Source organism: Anabrus simplex, chromosome 5 (genome assembly GCF_040414725.1).
Source record: "Anabrus simplex isolate iqAnaSimp1 chromosome 5, ASM4041472v1, whole genome shotgun sequence".
Taxonomy (NCBI): domain Eukaryota; kingdom Metazoa; phylum Arthropoda; class Insecta; order Orthoptera; family Tettigoniidae; genus Anabrus; species Anabrus simplex.
This window is the reverse complement of record NC_090269.1, coordinates 35,738,595-35,759,189: the sequence shown is the minus strand read 5'-3', so window position 1 is coordinate 35,759,189 and position 20,595 is coordinate 35,738,595. Positions and strand designations below refer to the sequence as shown.

Here is a 20,595-nt window from a genome sequence, read left to right as displayed (position 1 = left end):
CTAGGTGCGGAAGCAGTAATGGACAAAATATCAGAGGCGAGGGTAATTATGTCACGATATTACATTTTTGAAAACCATTAAAACATGCATTTATATTTAATATAATGTATATTATATGCATGATTAAGCTAAAAGTTCCTTAAATGTGCATTATGCATGTTTCCCCCCCAAAAAGGCTCAAACATGCAGGGGGAGGGGGACGGCGGCAGGGCCGATGACCTAGATGTTAGGCCCCTTTAAACAACAAGCATCAATAAAACATGCAAACATGTACACTTATTTGGAACCAGAAAGTAATGAAACGGAAAAGTACTCTGTTTGCGCTATAGCTTAAATTCCTATATAAACATGCATTTCTATGAAAAGTCTCATCTCTAAGTTATCACAATTTCATTGTCCCAATCTGATCAAATTAAGCAGCATCTACATATGAAAACTGCAAACAAACAAACCAACCTGTGATAGGTTACATGTATACTGATCTAGTTGACCCTGCGGCTGGAGACGCGCAGTTGTGAGCTTGCATTGGGAGATAGTGGGTTTGAACCCCACCGTTGGCAGCCCTGAAGATGGTTTTCTATGGTTTATCATTTTCACACTGGGTAATGCTGGGGCTGTACCTTAAAAGCCATGGCTGCTTCCTTCCAACTCCTAACACTTTTCTATCTCATCATCGCCATAAGACCTATCTGTGTTGGTGCGATGTAATGCCAATTGTAAAAAAGTTACACGTCTTTAACATGATAGGAAACAGCCTTTTAATCCTAAAAAACCTAAGTATTGAGTAAAATACTTTATGACCACTTAATGTAACTTTGACTACCTACTAACTTTTTCCAAAAATTTTCTAATAACCATCTGATGCAGATAATTTTGCCTTGAGAATAAGATCCATATTTCCATCACTGACCAGAAGGAAAGTGATGATACTTCCTATATTTGAGATGATATAAGGTTAAAGTTAGTTATTTTTTTAATATTTTGAAGAAAGTTCATGAGTGTAATCTACATTTTTCTTTCCGTGAAACAGAAATTTACATCTTAATTTTATATTGAAGATTTATCGGTTTCCTGGGCATCAATCAAGGCGTTCGTTAGGTGTTAATATCAAATGATCTTCGGTTGCACAAGACACTATGTGCGCACCTTAAATGTACAGAAATTCCACTCCTTATTTCCCCTTCATATGTATTATTTACGTCTCCGCATTTATCCAGTTCTTGTAAATGGGGCGATGATAAAGATGAGTCGACATCTTCCAACCCTACATTTGGGTCAGGTGTAGGAGTCAAAGAGGTCGTATTTACAAGTGAATCATGATATTCTTCTAGATGGGCTTTGATAATATGAATTTTAAGTCCTTTGGACTGTTTACCAAAATACTGACAAGGAATTTTCTGGTCTTTATAACTGTCACAAGTAATATCAGTCATATTGATGGTTATTTATAAAGGATAACTCAGGGTGAAATTAAACGCTGAAAGGCATAACTATCTCTTCAGTCATTAGGAGGGTAATAGAGTACTTGACCGTCGCCTACGTGAGTACATCCACTATAATGAACACCAGCGAGGATTCTGTTGAACTCCAGGCACCATTATAAATACTGTACTTCCATTCTCGGCGCATTGTTAAAATTTGCTAAACAGAGGAAAGAAGACATCACAGTAATTTTCTTGGACATTCGAAAGGCATTTGACAATATCGGTCACAGCCACCTTCTAAAACTCTAGTCTGACGGAATACCTTCAAACCTCAGGAACGTAATTTCCAACCTTCAGACTGGGAACGTGACTCAAATCGAAACGCAGAAGAGTAGAACAAAACCTATTCTCAAAGAGAGGTGTGATGCAGGGATTTCCTTTATCACCAGCCCTCTATAACTTAGCCGTAGATCATATCTTAGACGAGCTAAGAGAAGATAGTCTCTCGCGGCATTACAGGGCATCTCTGTCACCCGAACTACCATCTATAACCGTAATGGGCTTTGCCGATGACACCGTCATCATCGGGAAGAACAAAGAAGCCGCCTTAGATCTTACTCAACTAGCTCGCAGGAGGTTCAAAGAAATTGGTCTTGATATCAATCTACAGAAATGTACAGGGATATGTGTCATCCAAGGCGAGTCGAAGCAAGGGTCACTCTCCGTGGAGGAAGACTGTAGCATTGACTTAATCGGAGACTGCGAACAAATTTATTACCTTGGAACTACCTTCAGGGATACTCTATTGTTCGATGAGACTGCTGTAATGAAAGACCTTCACAATAACTTCTAACATCGTCGCCACTGCTTAACCCTTTCCGCTCGTGTGTCGACCTGAGGTCGACAGCCGTCATTCAGCGTTATAGCTCGTGTGTCGTCCCTGAGTCGACACAATGTTTCGCCGCTCGTTGCTAGGTTACCTGGAATGCCAGGGCTTTTGTACTTCGTTTCGTAAGTGCTGGTCCCTTCCGGAAACCGAAATAAACCAAATGGGTGTGTTTTAGTTTCTCTTTGCTTGGCAAAATTGCTCCGTTTCCTTGACAATGGAAAGCAGACGCGTGAAGCAACATGGCGGCGCACAGTCTACAGTCTGACCGAAGCTGAGATTCTTGCGTCTATTTCGGCTGATTTTTTTTATAGTGACCATGAAAGTGATGAAAATTTTGAATCTGGCGATGAAAGTGATATATCTATTAGTGATTCAAATGACGATATTGATATCAGTATCGCAAGAAATCATGGATGAGGCGATAGTATTTTGACTCGTCCCGGTCCCAGTCATACATTGCTGACTTCAAACATACTTTGGAGATCGTGGAGAACGGGTGATGCAGGATTACCCAAATTTCCTTACAGATTAGTCAGTGTATTCATAAATTGTGGCAATAGACTTAAAATAGAACTAGAGTACTGGTAGCTATTTTTTACTGATCAGCTGATAACCTCTATTGTCCACGAGACAAACAAATTTGCCGAAATGAAGTTATAGCAAAATACTCCACTTCAGAATAGATCTGGTTTTCTTGGAAAGCTGTGACATTAGAAGAGCTGAAGGCATTTATTGGTGTAATTATTAACATGGGGATGAACAGTAAGGCAGAAATGCCAGATTATTTTAGTGCAGACTGGTTGGATAAGCAAGCAGGGCTCCATCCAAGCATTTGCTTTGAACGCTTCCACACACTCAAGACATACCGTTAAGAAAGTGAAAAACATGATTTTGTGTCATGTACAGACCATACATTCATTAATTTTGTAGTTTCTTCCTGTATATATTGTTATAGCCAGTACTTAACACCAGGTTTTAAAATATGAAGAATGCTGACAGAAATAAATACGAGTTGGGAGAAATCAGGACGTACAAATAATTCGAGTGGAAAGGGTTGAGGAGACCAAAAGCTCATAGTACTAAATTCCTCAATCTGTCCCACCCTGATATACACTTTCCTGACATGCAGTTTCAAGAAAATTGCACAGAAATTTTTATCCGATAGCGATAAAATGATTAAAAGTGCAACAAAGGAGATATTGCAGTTACCGACGAATAGTTCAGGTGGCATAATGTACACCGAAAAGAAATGCAAAGGACTTGCTCTGTTTAAAACCTCATGGGAAGTTTACCTACAATGCATTAATGCCTGCAATATCTTGCTGAAGACTAAACATCCACTTGGTGTTGCTTCGAGGGATTCTCACGCGGAGAGTCGGGAATGTATTGAATGCCTAAAACTAACAAACGCTGATACCTAGAAAATAACCGCCAAGAACGGCCTGTACGATACTAAGAAGATCCGTTAAGAGCTACGAGAACGTGAATCCACCGCCTGGTGTTCACTACCGCGAAAAGGACTCGGAGTACAACTTTACAAAGAGTATACACCAGCAAACTCTTGGGTGCGAGATCATACTGGACTGTCTTGTAACGAGTGGAGAGAGGCTATAAAGATGACTGCTAATGTTTCTGCGGTGCACTCGGTGCCAGGCAGATCCCTGGACAACAACCTCTGTCGGCATTGTCACGGAGAGAAAGAAACTCTTGGTCATGTCCTGGGATTCTGCACACGCGGGGGAGCTCCTAAGAAACACGCGGCACACCAGATCAGATCCTTCATTGCCAAAGAACTGAGAGAGAAGGGATTCAATGTACATGAGGAGGCTCACGGACTGGCCATAAATGGTAGTTCGCAGAGAATTGACATCATAGGCTTTAAAGACAATAGCTCTCAAGGATTCATATTAGATCCGACTGTCAGGTTCGAGCACCATAGCGGTCAGCCAGAGGAGGTTAATCTAGAAAAGATTAACAAATACAAACCCACTATCCCTTATCACAAATCTAAATACCACCTTCAGGAAATTGAAATAATAGGGATAATGGTCGGAGCTCGCAGTACCATACCTCGTCACTTCATCGCCACATGGAAGCGCTTCCAACTCCCAATGAAGCTCATCCCCGAAATCGCGACCCTCGTCCTCTGAGGCTCCATCAAGATCCTGAGACACCACCTCTACAGCTAATTTTGAATTGTCTTTAATTAATAGATATGTACAGAAAATTGATATGTTTTACCTTTCTCTTAGCGGCAGCCTGTAAATACAGGAGGTCTTTCCAAAATAAATGGAAATTTTATATATATACACACACTTCGTGTAGGACTCAAAGCAACAGACTGATGCAATGATTGTGGGTTTGTATACAAGTGGGCTACACTAGAAAGGTCTGAAATGTTCTTGTGTGATGCCACTAGAAGCTTCCAGAACTCACAGGCATACTCGGAATACATGGAATATGCTGTGCCAAGACAGACACATCTGACATGAAATGTGAGAACTATTTTGGAAATAATTCTAAAATTGCATGCTCGGATGGCTCTGCATTTCTGCGAGTCAACATTAATTTAATTTCTCTTAATGCTTACATTTCTAGATGAGTCTTACTTACAGCAGTTGGAAAGGTGAGATGTAATTACCTTACTCTCTTTGAAAACATTCTGTGCAGGTTTTATATGACACATTGCAAACCTCTCACTAATATAATAGAAGTGAATTTCAAGTACACTAAAGACCTGCAGGATCAAAAGTTATTTTTGATAAGATTTTGAATATTCAATACGTCTATGACTCGTTCTGTGTTATGCAAAGCCAACATCACAGTTGTTTGGGGTATATGCTGTATTATATATACCAAACCAAACCCCATGGCGCAGATAACCTATTTTGCGGATGGTTGCCTAGTTGTTTAGTTTATACCCTTAAAACAATAATCACCGAGTGCCACCAGCTAAATCATCATTGGCAGTTGTTTTAAACAATTCTATTGTTCATATAGACAACGACCAGTATTATGAGTAGTATAAACTTATTAAATAAGAAATAAAATCCAAGTGGCTGATATGGAATTCCAGTTCCAGTGATAATTTGTCTATGGAAGATAAGTGGGTGCAAATGTCACAAAATTTCATGAGGAAGGAATCGATATTTTAGCATTTTTATGTGTAGGAGAATTTGCCTTTGCCATTCCTGGAACCAATGCCTCTGTGGAGAATTTTTTTAAAAATTAAGATTTAGTTATGGACAGACTAAAGAAATAAACTGGACACTGACACTGTTTGGGTCATGTGTGACACTCGAGACCCATTTCTTCGGTTTATTATGAGTACAGTTTTACCAGAAGGTACCTTATAAAAAAACCCCCAGCAAAACCGTGAGTTGAGCAAATACTACGGTTGGACACAGTGCGATGAAAACATAGCAAGAACATCTCAACAATGCTAGTTATTTACTTATTTGTTTATAACACATAATGTTATTTCTGAGACTCTGAGGTGTTGGGATTTTTTCCCGCAGGAGTTCTTGTACATGCCGGTAAATCTACTGACACGAGGCTGGCACATCTGAACATCAAGTATCACTGGAGTGAGCCATGTTTGAAACTGCAAACTACTCAGCCCAGCTATTTATAACACATACATATTCTTTTTTGTTAAGTACTTTGATTGAAATTTCAAGATTTGAATTTTTAATATTCCAACACTATAGGAAAGTTAAATAATGTACTTCCCCCTTTTATTTTTCATATTTTAAATAAAAAAGTTAAGTGTCCTGGATTTTCACTGGTTAAATATAGCAATCCTAGCTTAGGAGCTTTCTAGGAGGAACTTTTCAGGTGAGAAACCAGTCAGAGATGAAAATGGAGTAGCCTTGACATCAGAGACACCACAATTGGAAAGATGGAGGCAGCATTTCATGGAAGTACTTAATAATCTCAGTGAGGAAACAAGAACTGAAGATGTAACCATTTCGGAGTGTCCAGATATTTCGGTAGAACCACCAACATGACAAGAGATTGCACAAGCATTGAAACAAATGAAGAGTGGCAAAGCACCCAGTGAAGATAACATCCCAGAAGTGCTTCCACTTACTCGTGCCTAGCTCCTCACTTTCTTCTATCCTCTGACCTCCCTTGGTCAACTCTTGTTCTTTTCCTACTCCAACGGCATTAGGTTTCCGAGGCCTACGAAGTCTTTTCATTTTTCACACACTTCGTGGATCTTTTCTTTCTTTTGCTGATGCATTAATCTTTCAGAGTCAAACCTATTCACTTTCCTTCCAATTAGTGTTATAAGATGATTGCCCAGTTGAACTTCCTCTTATAACTACTACCACTCCCCTGCCTGTCATAAGAGGTAACTAAAAGTTGAACCTTCAGGGAGTGAGAGTTGGCTACTATATGCCCCCGTAGATGGGGGCGGTAGAATAACATCCACGGTATCCCCTGCCTCTTGTAAGAAGTGACTACAAGATGGACCGGGAGCTCTCAACTTGGGAGTGTTGGCTGGCAACTACGGTTCCCCTAGTATAGTCTGGCTCTACTACTTACTTGTGTCACAGTCATCTTCATCTGTCCTATCTGAACTCCCTTGTTGAACTCTTATTTTCCAACCCTAACTGCATTAGGTTTCTGAGGCCTAGGGGTTCTTACAATTTTCGTGCCTTTTGTGGCCCTTCCCTTTCTTTTGCTAATATTTCCATTTTTCCCTTCTGATTAGTGTTAAGAGGATGGTTGCCCAGTTGTACTTCCTCTTAAAACATATAACCACCACCACCACAGGTCTCCCAGCTGAATCTGTGTTTTGCACTTCAGTCAATCTCCTCACTTTCATCTTTTCTATCCAGCCTCCCCTGTCAACTCTTGTTTTCTTCCAACCACAATGGTATTGTATTTCCAAGGCCTCAGCAATCATTCATTTTAATGCCCTTTCTAATATTTTACCTTCATTCTTTGAGGGGTTGACCTCTCCTGTTTTTTTCTTTAGTTAAGAGAAGATGGTTGCCTGCCTGCAGTTCCTCATAAAACAATAATCACCATGCCAAGCAAGTTGAGTATGTGGTTCGAGTCATGTAACTGTGAGCTTGCATTCAAGAAATATTGTTGGCAGCCCAAAGATGGTTTCCGTGGTTTCCTATTTTCACACTAGGCTGAACCATAAGGCCACAGCTGCTTTCTTTCCAGTCCTAGCCCTTTCCTATTCTATCGTTGCCAAACGACTTAACCAAGTTGGTGCAACGTTAAAATGCTTTGTATCCTAATAATCACCACTACTCAAATTAAGGCAGAATGATTCCTATATTAGATCATATTTGAAACTGAGACCGACAGAAATCAGGACTAAAGTATCAGATTCTAGGGCAAGGAAAAACAAATCGTTGTTCCACCCGCAAAAAACAGTATGTGATATTGAGGGAGAAATACTGACCTGCAGCACATATAATAAGAGCGAGAATTTTTGAAATCACTCGCACTATATTGAATCTTAGATGACAGAACCTTACTGGGCAAAGTTATACGCTGAAAAATATCACATAGTGGTTTTCACAGGCACGATGACAAAACATTAATTATTCCTAGTAGCAGTTCAAACCAAAAAAATAATTAACTATGAGTATCTTACCTTAAGTTCAGGTAACTCTGGATTTACCTTTTGCAACTTCTCGTCCTCTATCCCAAACAGTCCTTTACACAACTCCAGCATCATATTCTAAAGGCTGCCTTGTCGCTGCAGCCATAGCTGTCTATTTTGAGCCAGACTTTTCAACCCAACGTAGGTCTTGCAGTTCATCCTCAGAAGCAGTTTCTTGAAGTAAGATACTCTGGGCCGTCCTCTTCATTTTTCCCGGGAATTCTTCCTTCAACAAAGTTGCAAAGGAATACCTCATGCTATAGAATGTAACCTATACATTTTATTTTCAGTTTTCTTCAATTTCAGTGAGCAGACTCTGCTTCCCCCTTCTTTCTTCAAAGAATTCGGTACTGCTCTTAATTTTAGTCCAACTTATCTTTCTGCGTTCTCCTCCAGACCCACATTTCAACTCTCAAACAGGTGATTCACCAAATATCTTCAACCTTCTTCGCTTATCCCAGTTATTTATGGGCTCGCTACAGCTACTCAGGCTCGTTTTGATTTTTGGCAGAGGTTTAAGGCTAGATGGCTTTCCTGATGCCAAGTGATTTTTGAAATGAAAATCTGAACCTAGGATTGGCCATGATTTGAACCTCAGCCTTCCGCTAAGCTACCACGCTAATCGTGCCCCCACTCCTCCCCCCAAAAAATTTAAAACAGTAAATTAATTAGTAATAGTAATTACTATTATATATCAATGAGATTTAAACATTTAAAATTCTTTTAAAATTTATTGGCTTAGATAATTTAATCATAATATATAAAATTGTCATCCCAGATCTCTAGCTAGATTACTTTTATCGATCTGTCTCAGCCTGATCTTTGGTTCAGACTGCGCTTGGAGGCGACTGAGGTATGAGTGATGCTAGTGATACCAATTCCTGATGCAGCAAGTCCCTTTAATGAATGATATCAATGTACTGCTTACAGGGTCTGTCACAGCAAGCATTCAATGGGGCCTTGCAGATTAATATGTAATACCACCTTGTGGCTCAGTGAGGAAAGTAACAAAACTACCTGGCTTCTCAATTTCCTAGTAAACTTTTCAGTGATACCTGGGCGCTCTATGAAAACTATGGTGCAGGCTGAGGCAAAGAAATAAATTAAGTTTAAAAAGTCGTAGCCTGATTTACCTTGGCCACTTTAAACTGCTAGCTTGATGGGCCACATTATTTTTAATTGGTTCAAGAAACACATATCTAGTGATATGCATAGGCAACTTGATCTTGGTGTGGAATAGCTATTATAACTTGTTAACCATTTTTTTAATGAGTTAAGGTTTATTTCTAATGTTATTTAAGTAAAGATATGTCAGTGTTTTTGTTAAAATAGGCATTTAGTCACATATGAATGAGTAGAGTTTGCACAATTCTGAAATTTCTAATTCTTTACAATACAGTCATGTGTACATACTTCAAGGCACCAGACGTTAGTCTCTCTTGATTTTGAAAGCAGATATGTTATTTGAAACACTGTAAATCACTTAGAAGAACTTTTTAAAAATGTTATGCAGAAATCTATGCATTACTAAATAATGATTAAATAAATTTAATGAAAGAATGAACAATAAACTTCTCCCATACATGATATCATCTGATGGGCAGGTAAAGAAAATGTATACCAAGATCATACATACGATAAACTCTTTGTTATTCCAAATAAGACATTTCTATCTCTGCAAATTTTACCAACTGATGTAGATTCTTCAAAAGAATTGATGAATTATCATGACTGTATGAAGCAGTTAACTATGTATTATGTAGGGGGCAATTCAACAGAGGATGGAAGTTAACTAGGTTCATTCTGCTAGCACAGCTGAACATTAAATTCATCCTAATTCCTTACCAGGCTTTAAACATAGAGTGCACAACTCAGTGCAGTTACCTATAAGTCTCTAGTTCCAGTAACTAAGTCACTCATAGGTACCCTGTGCTGATGAATTTAAGCCTTACTTGTGCACGATATTGCTAAGAGTTTTATGGGTATTTGAATATATTTGGTGTATCAGCAGTCATGATACTTATCTTTGAGATCGTAGCAGAACCTGTCAGTTACTCAATATTTCCCAAGCAACCATGTAACAAATAATCCAATGAGTTATGATGACCATTTCAAAATATATTTCAGTACTATTTTTTAATAGAAAAAACTCAATAGGGTTAAGAGTATAATGAAACATCAAGTATAATTCATTATAAAAACATGTTTAATAACTTTACATTACAGGAGACGAAGTAAGTGTTGGGACAAAATTAATGGACCTAAGTTGAAAGTACATATTTCATACATACATCATACATAATATATACATTACTTACATACATTTACATACATTTACATACAGCAGACCATTTATAGAAAAATAATATCTGTAAATACACTATCCCAATAACTAAAAGCTATTGTTCTCTCAACCACAGTCCAAGAATTCTGTCCCAACTATCTCTATGTACAAATACATAAAACAATTTCTTTTAAAGCAATTTACACTGTAATAAAAATGTGCTAGTAAAAAGTTTCACTATTACGGACAAATAGTTTCAGTAATTTGCCAAAATGTACAGACCTACAATTTTTACACAACTTTCACTCATAAATCATTCAGAAACACAAACACGATGAACGAAGTAATGAGACGATTATCTTCTGTTGTTCTTGTTATCAGGTCTTATGATCATCAGGTTTCATCTGAAAACAGAATGAACAAAGAGTTAATGAAGGATATATAAACGAACAATATGCAACCCTAGCTATTTCTTTGAAGAAACTCTCCCAGAGGAACTAAGAGAGACACCAAGCACTCAGCCCTATCAATACACAGGGATAAATGCAAATCTGTTAAATTAAATACACACATAGTAAGTCAGATGCCAAAATTGATGTTAAACAACAACACAACTGCTTGAAGCATCAACAAGTTTCTATAGTAATTTTTAAAGAATAATGTACAAATTTGGAATCTCCAACGTCACTGATGGCACTTTTCAGAAGTATGCTTTACATTTGAGAAAATAACACTTCTATAATAAATTTAATCAAGCCGAACTTAAACCAGTCAGTACAACATTTAGTTGTTTGTTTGTTAAGATGTGTGCCATTCTTTTCAGTGTCAATTTAGTTAATATGACCTTTAAGGCTTTCCGCTTGCCAACACAAAATTTAAGAAACACGATAACATACCTGGAAAAGGAAGCATGTTTTCAGACTGTTGAACACATTTATATTTTGTGTGCAACACACTGAAAATCTTGAAGGTTATATACCATTTAGTTCATGCATAGTCACTGCATGGCAGGCTGAGTTGAAATGGATAAGGCATTGCTCGATTTTGTGTACTTTTGACCATTAAGTTCTACTGATATAACACCAGGACAGGAAGCGCTGGTGTGACATCACCGTGCCCTGCACTGCAGCAATGTAGGAGAGACAGCAAACAAATCTGGTGTTAATAACACAACTGACATCTTGCATAACAATCTCTCTTCATGAACGAAAAATATCTCCTAAAATTTTTGAGGACTTGATCATAATAACATGCTACCCTACAAATAAAAACTGTTATTTTACTAATTCATCTTCTAATAAAAATAATCTCATTCCCATTAACGGAATTACAACACCTGAACAGACGAAAATAGCTAATTGTGCAATATCATATGTCACCACTCCCATCGACAACTAAGGAATAATGTACAAAATTATGTGCCATATCACCGAGTTCCTCGTGAACATCTGCATCCATTTCCCGAATGCATTGCACGAGTCTTAGGAAACAATATACTCTTTCAAAGTCTTCCACCAAACGTGGTCATATTTCTTCAGCAGCTATCACAATCGTTTCTTTCGCAAAGTCCCATTTAGTATTCAGCCTTATTTTCTTAACTACTGTACATGACGAGCTATTCTGTAGCTTAGACGGACAGATACTTCACTACTTTGATAGTCCTCCACAACAGCAACTTTATTTGATAATAGCGAGTTGTGCACTTCTTGATATTTCTCATATTTGTGTGGCACACAGAAGAATAAAATGAATTACATTTCTTAAACCACTCCCTGTTATGAATTGAATTACATTTCTGAAACCACTCCCTGTTATGAATGACAAATCGTCATTGAGCAGAAAATGCCCACCGCGCATTATGGACGTAGATTTATCGTAAATCATTTTGATCAAACATTCCTTGTACACAAGAACCTAATTTATCTGGCCCTCATTAATCCGGATCTCCGGTTTATCCAGATCGAAAATAATAAAATTTAATTTTACTTGTACAGTATTTCTTTTATGGCGTTGAGTCTTCTTTAATGTCTTTTCCGCCAAGGATAGTTAAGGACAGGAATCGGAAGCAATTCGGCTATGGTCTATCAAAAGTACCGTTCTGGTGTTCGCCTGGAATTGAGAATGGGAAACCGTGGAAAACCATTCTTAGGACGGCCAAGGTGGGAATCGAACTCAAGCTTTTCTGAATGTATCAAACTATTAATTCACTGATGGTGAATTCGAAAATGAAACCAGAGCTCCATCAGAAGAAACAATGACTCGTGGAGAGGCAACAATGCAGCTGGACAAACTGATGGCCTATATAGAATCCTTGACTGAAACCACACCGGCGGAACTGTTGTTAAGAAAACGTCTTCGTGATCGTGTTGCGCACAAACGTTATACAAATGTAAAACAGAAAAAAATCACACATTATTTTAGTGCATAAAACTGAGTTGTAAATGTAAGAAAAGTGTTCTAATTTTTTTTTTTTGTACAATTGGAAAAAGGTACAACTTATATAACATGTACTGCATTTGTTTCTTAGTTTTTCGGATTATCCGGATTTTCGATAATCCGGATCAGTGTCGGACATACGGATAAATGAAGTTCTTGTGTATTTTACCGAATGTTTTAGAAAAAAATACTTGTTTAGTTTAGTATATGCCTCGAAACAGGGGTTGAACCGTAAGGACCGAACTAAATTTTTAACTGCTGTTGGGCATTTTCTTGTTAAAAAACCACTCTGGGATCAAAATTATAAACATAATACTCATATATTGATGTAATGAGTCTACAACATTCTAAATATGTAGAAAAAAGATTTACAATAAATGCAGTTTTAGTTTCACAAAAATATCACAAAAATGACCAAAGATATGAACTGGTTTTTTTTTTTTCCAATTAAATGGACAAATTGAAATCTCAAGGCCTATTGGGCAACATGCTAGCACCAGCAGGAAATTTAAAATGTCAACGGTGAATTTTACATACTTTGTAACTTCACCGTGCACAAATAGAAAGAGATTTTTCCATACAGACGGAATAACTGACAGCTCCATTTTACTTGTACTCTCCATGTTATTGTCTTCGAGAGTGCTACAGCCAATTGACCCCTCCAGTTCTATAATCTCAGCACCGTTTGTCAAGACAGCATTACATTACTCAGTGCTTGCCTGATGTCACATGAACTGTCAGGCTTGCTCTTCATTCCAACCTGTCATACTGCCTGAAACAGTTTTCCTTTGTTATCAGCCTTTTTAAACAGCCTTAGCAAGGTTTCATTATGTTAAATATGGGCTTCTGGAGAGTCAAATTATCAAATCAACTGTATTTGGATGTATATTATGAACAGTTGATAGAGACTGGATTGAATATACTATAAGAATAGAGAAACTAGACTGAGTGAAGTACAGAGAGATTCCATATAATAAGCAGCAAACTGGTAGTTATAACTCATGTTTTACCCCAATCTCTGAGCATATGAAATTAAATGTCATACAAATACCTGCCTGCAACTCATATTGGGGATGATCAGTTGCAAAATTATGCAATGGGCAGAGGTGCCAACCTTTGAAGGGGGTTATTGGTAATCCCATTTTTAACTTGTGCACCCACGCTGTAAATGTTTACGAGTCAAATCCAAAGCACCTCGTTTGCCCTTTCCTACAGCAATCTATACTAAAGTATATCATATTACACAATAACATTTGCTCATTACCTGTTAGTTCTGTGATAAAAAAAAATAAAAATAAATTTTAAAAAATTCTTTGTAGCTTGTTTCGCACCCAGCAGCTGCTTTTCAGTGTATATTTTCTTGAAACATATTCCCCCTGAGATGACATTTTCGTCTTCAGAACCATAGGTGATTCAGTGTGGATGTACTTAATGTCTGCCTGAATTCTGTCCGATTTCTCCTAACAACACTAAAAACTCTTTCTGTGGGAGAGTTACTATGAGGTACACTTAGTACTGCAAACACAACATTTCTTAAGGTTTTATACTTAATTTGTCCACTTTCATTTTTAAGCTCTGCAATGTTGCCCCAATTCACATCAATGTTAGGTCTATGTACAATATATTCCGGTAAAGTATCACACTGGTAAACTGCAAATTCCTCTTCAAGTTTGTCATGTTCACTTTCTTTGACCAAAATTGGGAATCTTCGAACAAAGTATTCAAGAGATGAATAGGAAACCTTCTTTCTGAGCGAGTGTCTACAACTTCGGCATAATGAAGAAATTAATCATCAAGGAGAAATATCCTGATAATGTAACTGCAAGCTGCCATATAAAACTCTCTTACAGAATTATAAAACATCTCTTCATCACAGTCATTACCTTTCAAGTAGATTCTGACTGAACAGAACATGACTGAACAAATCTGACCAGTAGGTCAGTTAAAAGACCAGTAAGTTTCCTCCTAAGAAGATGTATGGTTAGAGCATCTTGTTGCAGAAATATATGCACTGAGTTAAAAACAGGAAGTGTACTCTGAAGAAAGTAGTAAAACAGTTTTGTGTGTGGGTCTTGTATTAAAGATTTCACAGTTTCAAACAGCTTGGTGGTTTCAATTTTATGGTGGGTCTCACTACAAAACATGAGTGTCAAAGCTTCCCACTGCTCAAGAACTCTAAAAATAGACTGAAGAAGTGAGAGCCAATGGGTACTAACATACTTCAAAATTTTGTGACCCTCTGTGCCACAAACAGCCTGATAAACTTTCAACATGTTTTGCCTTTTAGAACTCTTATCAAGATAGTAATATAACTGAACCAAACAGTTCTCTACATTGACTGGTAATTGGGCTGCTGCTTTTTGTGCACAGATGTGTATGAGATGACATGAACAACCCAGGACATAAACAGAAGAATGCCTGTCCTTCACAAATTTGGCAACACCTTTATTTACCGCCATCAATGTGTATGCAACGTCAGATGAAAAAGAAATGCAATTTTCCCATGGAATGGCTAAAGAAGACAATTCACTATTAATAACAGGGAAAATTCCCTCACCTGTATTGTTGGTAACAATGACAATAGAAGAGTTGATATTTGGCCTCTCTGAGCATGAAAGAAAGAGACAACTACAGGATAAAGTTTAACTGCATTTGAATCCGTACTACCATCAGTAGCCAAAGAAAAGGGCGTTATTTGCAAAAGTTCACTTATTTCCTTTTTTGCCTCGGATGCCGTGTATTGAACTAAAGCAGAGGTTTTAGTTCTAGCACACCCATATTTCTGAGATATTTTAGTCAGGGAACACTGATTTAAACAAATTTCCAGCGTGATCTGAAACTGATAACGGGATATTATGCTCCAAAAGAAATTATGCGAACAGCAATTCGGCATTCGTCACCGCAGTTTCATTACCTTTTACGAAGAAAGATGAAACAGACTGGTTTCGTAATTTTGATTCACTGTATGAGTGATGTTTCTTGGATTCTATGTGTCTTCTGCAATCATCTCATCCACCATGAGCCACAGAGAAATCACACGAACACACACTGCAGAACACGTGGTTTTCACTAAAACGTGAAGCAAGTAGGCATGGCCATTCCTTTGTGTAACCGTCTCGATATTTCTGTAACACTGCTGTCTTCTTAGAAGATGATGCAATTTGACAATTGCTCCGCTTCATTTTACAAACCAATCAATTCTTTCTGAATCAGCAACTAGGATAATTAGAACTGAAATGCGCTAAATATACCACTCGTTCTATGCACACAACAGAGTTGAATGCCCGCACTGGAGAACAGCAGAGCAAGGAACAGAGCCTACCTCACGGCTGACTTGATGCATCATTCCCACGTCATTGTAGCTAAGAGAGCAGCGTATATCTATGTAGCTGGCCGTGATTTCACAATGCTCGTGGGAAACAAAAGGAAGTGATGACCAAATAACTGCCAAATATGTTTAGTTGCCAACTTACAAACATTGAAATGAAGAGGGTTGACCAGTAATAATCTAAGGGATTAAACATTTTATACTTCTTTCTTTTTCTTTTTTTTTTTTTCATAGAAATTAATTTCTATTGTAACAATGTTGCTTTTCTGTAATAACTGGCACCTCTGAATGGGGTATGGTCAAAAATAGGAACTTGGCAATAGCTGAAGATTGACCCCGTAATTGCCATGAATCTTAAGAGATGTTGGAATATTAGTCCTACAGGAGTTCTTTCATGTGTTGGGAGCTAACAATACAGAGTAGTCGCATTTGAACACACTTAAATATCAGCAACCTCCGTTGAGATTGAGCCCATTTTTCTCACACCAACTATTAATAATCAATCATAATAATGGCAAATCTTGTCCTATAACTGTGTGTTAATTAATGATGCATTAAAAATCAGATTTTTTTTCATTTGAAAATAATGGGTTGGCCCGTGTCGTGGCTTTTTTTTCGAAGCAAAAATTCTGTGTGAAAAACAAAATGTTTTGTCAATTTGTCAATGTGTTTTATATACTCTATAAAATATTGTGTTTACTTGTTTATGCCATTATAAGTTTTGTTTATTTCAGGTCCTTAGAAATGGAGCGTCAAGTCAACAAAAAGAGCATTTTCGACACCTTCTGCTTTTTGCTTTTAATCAAGGTGCCAAAGCCACAGAAGCTGCTTGAAAGATTTGTGAAGTGTATGGCGAAGAAGCAATACCTCTTAGGACGGCTCAAAATTGGTTTAAGACATTCAAAGATGGCAATTTCGACCTCTCAAAGACCTGCATTGCACCAAACACTCCATCCAGTTTGCTGAGGAGCGAATGAATCACCTTATTTACGAGGATCCATGCCAAACGGCGAGAGAAATGGCAGAGATAATGGAATGCTCCCACAGTACCATCGAGCATCACCTTCACTCAATGGGAAAGGTACAAAAGTTGGGGGCAAGGGTTCTGCATGCTTTGAATAACAACAAAAATCAATAAGTCATGATTGGCGCCGGTTTGCTTGCCTGTCATCGGTCAATTCATGGACACAGAGTGATTCATCTACTAAACGGTGCTGAAAAATGGTGCCTGTATACCAATATGGAGCAGCGCAAAAAATGGCTTAGCCCCAGCAAACGGGCAGCACCGCGATCAAAACAACGTCTTCACCTGCGCAAAACGATGTTGTGCGTATGGTGGGACTGGGACTATGAATTGACTAATCGGAACCAAACAGTGACAGCGGAACTTTTACATCCAACAAATGCAATTAATCAACAACACTATACAGCAAGAATGACCTGATTGGCGGCAAGGAGTTCTTCTGTAACACGACAATGTCCGCCCTCACATTGCCAATATGACCAAGGAAGCGATTCAAAAGCTGGGATGGGAAGTGCTGCCACATCCTCTGTATTCTGCCGACTTGGGCGCCATCAGATTTCCATTTTCCAATCTTGTACTGTATCCAAGCCTACGGTAATTCTAATGTGGATTAAAATAATTTTTACTCATAAATAGAAGTGCGACAAATTGTGAATTGTGACCCAAAATGTGAAATTAGTATGAATATGTGATTTTGGTGCCTATTCTGCAGGAAAACGTGCTATCTTACTGGCGAAAACAACATATTTCGGCAAAATTGTCAGAAATACTCAAAATATGATGCATAAATCTTTCGACCGTTCCGATCGATGAAGAAAAGTAGCCGACCGATTGCTGCTTGCCAACTTTAATCGATATTTACATTGGGAACGCTCTTGAAGAAGTTATTTGTACGCAAGCAACGTCTCCAAAATGAGAGGAAATTGGATCAGCTTTAAGCAATTGCACCTCATATTCTCTGTCTTCCATCTTCATTGTTTTGGTAACTTTGAGCTGTAGCCGTGTCCCTTCAAAGGAAAGTCGCGTTTCTAACCAAGCAATGTCACTATTTTACATCTATGTAAACATCAAGTAACAATAAATCTCAACACATTATTTTCGACAGCAGTGAACCCCCAGACACTTTATCCACGCACCGCCACTGCTAGTGAGTGACCCATTTAAGTACCCATATATGAAATGGCGTATGGCTTTTAGTGCCGGGAGTGTCCGAGGACATGTTCGGCTCGCTAGGTGCAGGTCTTTGAATTTGACTCCCGTAGGCGACCTGCACGTCGTGATGAAGATGAAATGATGATAAAGATGACACATACACCCACTCCTCGTGCCAGCTAAATTAAACCAATGATGGTTAAAATTCCCTACCCTACCGGGAATCGAACCCGGGACCCCTGTGGCTAAAGGCTAGCACGCTAACCATTTAGCCATGGAGCCGGACATACCTATAAAGGCTAATCTACTACTGAGATTTGAGAAAATAACACAATTGGCTACAATTTACTAGTGCGTGCTAAGATAATGACCGAGGAAGCCCCAAGTACTTCATATGAATCATTTGGATCTAAGTTTGGAAAAAAGCACTCCTTTTAGCTGCCTCTGTGGATCAGTGGTAGAGTGTTGGCCTCCGGATCCCAAGATAGCGGGTTCAAACCTGGCAGAGGTAGTCCGATTTTTGAAGGGCGGAAAAAAGTCCATTCGACACTCCATGTCGTACGATGTCGGCATGTAAAAGATCTCTGGTGACACATTTGGTGTTTACCCGACAAAATTCATTAAATCTCAGCCAAAGACGCCCAAGAGAATTTTGGTTTACTCGGTCTGCCATCTAGTGGGTCAAGAGTAAAACGGAACGTCGAAATTGACGAGCAGACAGCCAGATGGCGTCAAATTGAAATGTCTGCACACGGTAGCTGAGGCCCTAAGATTATTATTATTATTATTATTATTATTTAGCACTCCTTTTATAAATATGAGAAAGTCCTTCCTCATGGCAAGTGTTGGAAGTTGCCATAGGATATTAACAACATCCAATCAAGGTTTCTCAGTCCGATTACATAAAGAGAAATGTTGGATAGAGCCTATGGACTAGAGTACTGCACACTCCTAATAACAAAAGTTAGTAACAATATTTGCCAATTTTCTGAAATCACTCTTCCTTGTGTCTACCAGTAAGAAGCAAAGAAAACCAGATTGGTCCCAATTTAAAAGTTCCACAATACAACAACACTCCACATAATTAGCCAGATGGTAAGTCTAAGCATGAACCTAAGTTAAAAATGTTGCGCATTTCCCAACAGGCTCTGAGCATGTGAAACATAATAATGTTATTGTTTTTACATCCCACTAACTACTTTTGATGGTTTCTGAAGATGCTGAGGTGCTGGAATTTTATCCCGCAGGAGTTCTTTCATGTGTCAGTAAATATACCGACATGAGGCTGATGTGTTAGAGCACCTTCAAATACCACCGGATCGAACCTGCCAAGTTGGGGTCAGAAGGCCAGGGCCTGAACCGTGTGAGCCACTCAGCCCGCCAGCATGTGAAACACGGGTAGTCTTACGACTAATTCTGAATGCCACAAAATTCTGCATAATGAAGTAGGTATACATAGAAACAAGCATGATAGGTGTTGTTCCTTGTTTTCGAGCATTGTTGAGGGAAGAATAATATCTCAAGGTCACTAGTTTCACCACGACGACCACCACCACCACCACCACCACCACCACCACCACCACCACCAAAAAATGGCATGTGAAACCCAATAGTATTAGAAGTACAGAAGATGGTAAACAATTAAAAAAAAATTGATTATGCAAATCATCATCTTATAAGAGGAGAAATGTGAAAATTTACAACACGAAAATAACCAAATCACTATATTCAGTATTATCTAAGCTGCCTACTACAACAAACTCGTAATTCTATCAACAAAGAATACTGTTTAATGTATATGTAAAATCCACGTACGTGACTGATGATGTGATCTGGATGATACCTAAATCAGAACGGCCATTAATTAAGTCTTAAACAGTATATCAGAAGACAAAGGCCCTTTGTATTTCAACTATTAACGAATAAATAATAGTTGCGGCATTCTGTCCAACTTTTGGAAAATTCATTTTATTTGTAACTATTTTAAAACTAAGAGAATATGACTGAATGGCTCACACAGCTGGATATAGGTAGAGCCCAGCAAGTTTGTGTCTCGGCGGATGCAAACTGTATTGCAGTGCGGATCATTTTGCTAATAATTTCTAAATAATGATGTTTAATGATTTTCTCTCAGGTAAGTCTTTTATACATTTCATACAATTATTTTTGCTTGTGATGATATGGCCCTTGACAATGGTAAGGGAAAATGGTGATATATAGAGCCTTGAGTCCATAAAGCCGTAAATCTGACCTAAGTGTAACTGGCTCCTTCCCACAATTAACAGAAGGAAGGAACAGAGGTCTCAAAAGAAAACAGCTCATTGTGTCAGTAGTTGTCGTAAGGGGAAATCCCTCATAACCCTGTCACTGCAGGGGTCTGATGCCAGGTATCAGGCCTACTGTATTATGTTAAGAGATCTATCCAT

The 20,595-nt window shown here is 38.3% G+C and overlaps 1 protein-coding gene and 1 long non-coding RNA gene across 4 annotated transcripts in view; one reads left to right on the top strand and one right to left on the bottom strand.

Moving 5' to 3' along the window:
- Window positions 1–20,092, top strand: part of LOC136873710 (uncharacterized) — a 164,572-nt gene extending 144,480 nt beyond the window's left edge. Inside the window, exon 3 of the long non-coding RNA XR_010860160.2 lies at window positions 16,728–20,092. This is a non-coding gene — a long non-coding RNA (uncharacterized lncRNA). The remainder of the gene's footprint in view (window positions 1–16,727) is intronic.
- LOC136873706 (uncharacterized) overlaps window positions 10,137–20,595 on the bottom strand; it is a 542,234-nt gene continuing 531,775 nt past the window's right edge. For all 3 annotated transcript variants that reach the window (XM_068228013.1, XM_067146839.2, XM_067146840.2), the window contains one exon: window positions 10,137–10,633. The gene's annotated coding sequence lies outside the window, so the exon portion shown is untranslated. The remainder of the gene's footprint in view (window positions 10,634–20,595) is intronic.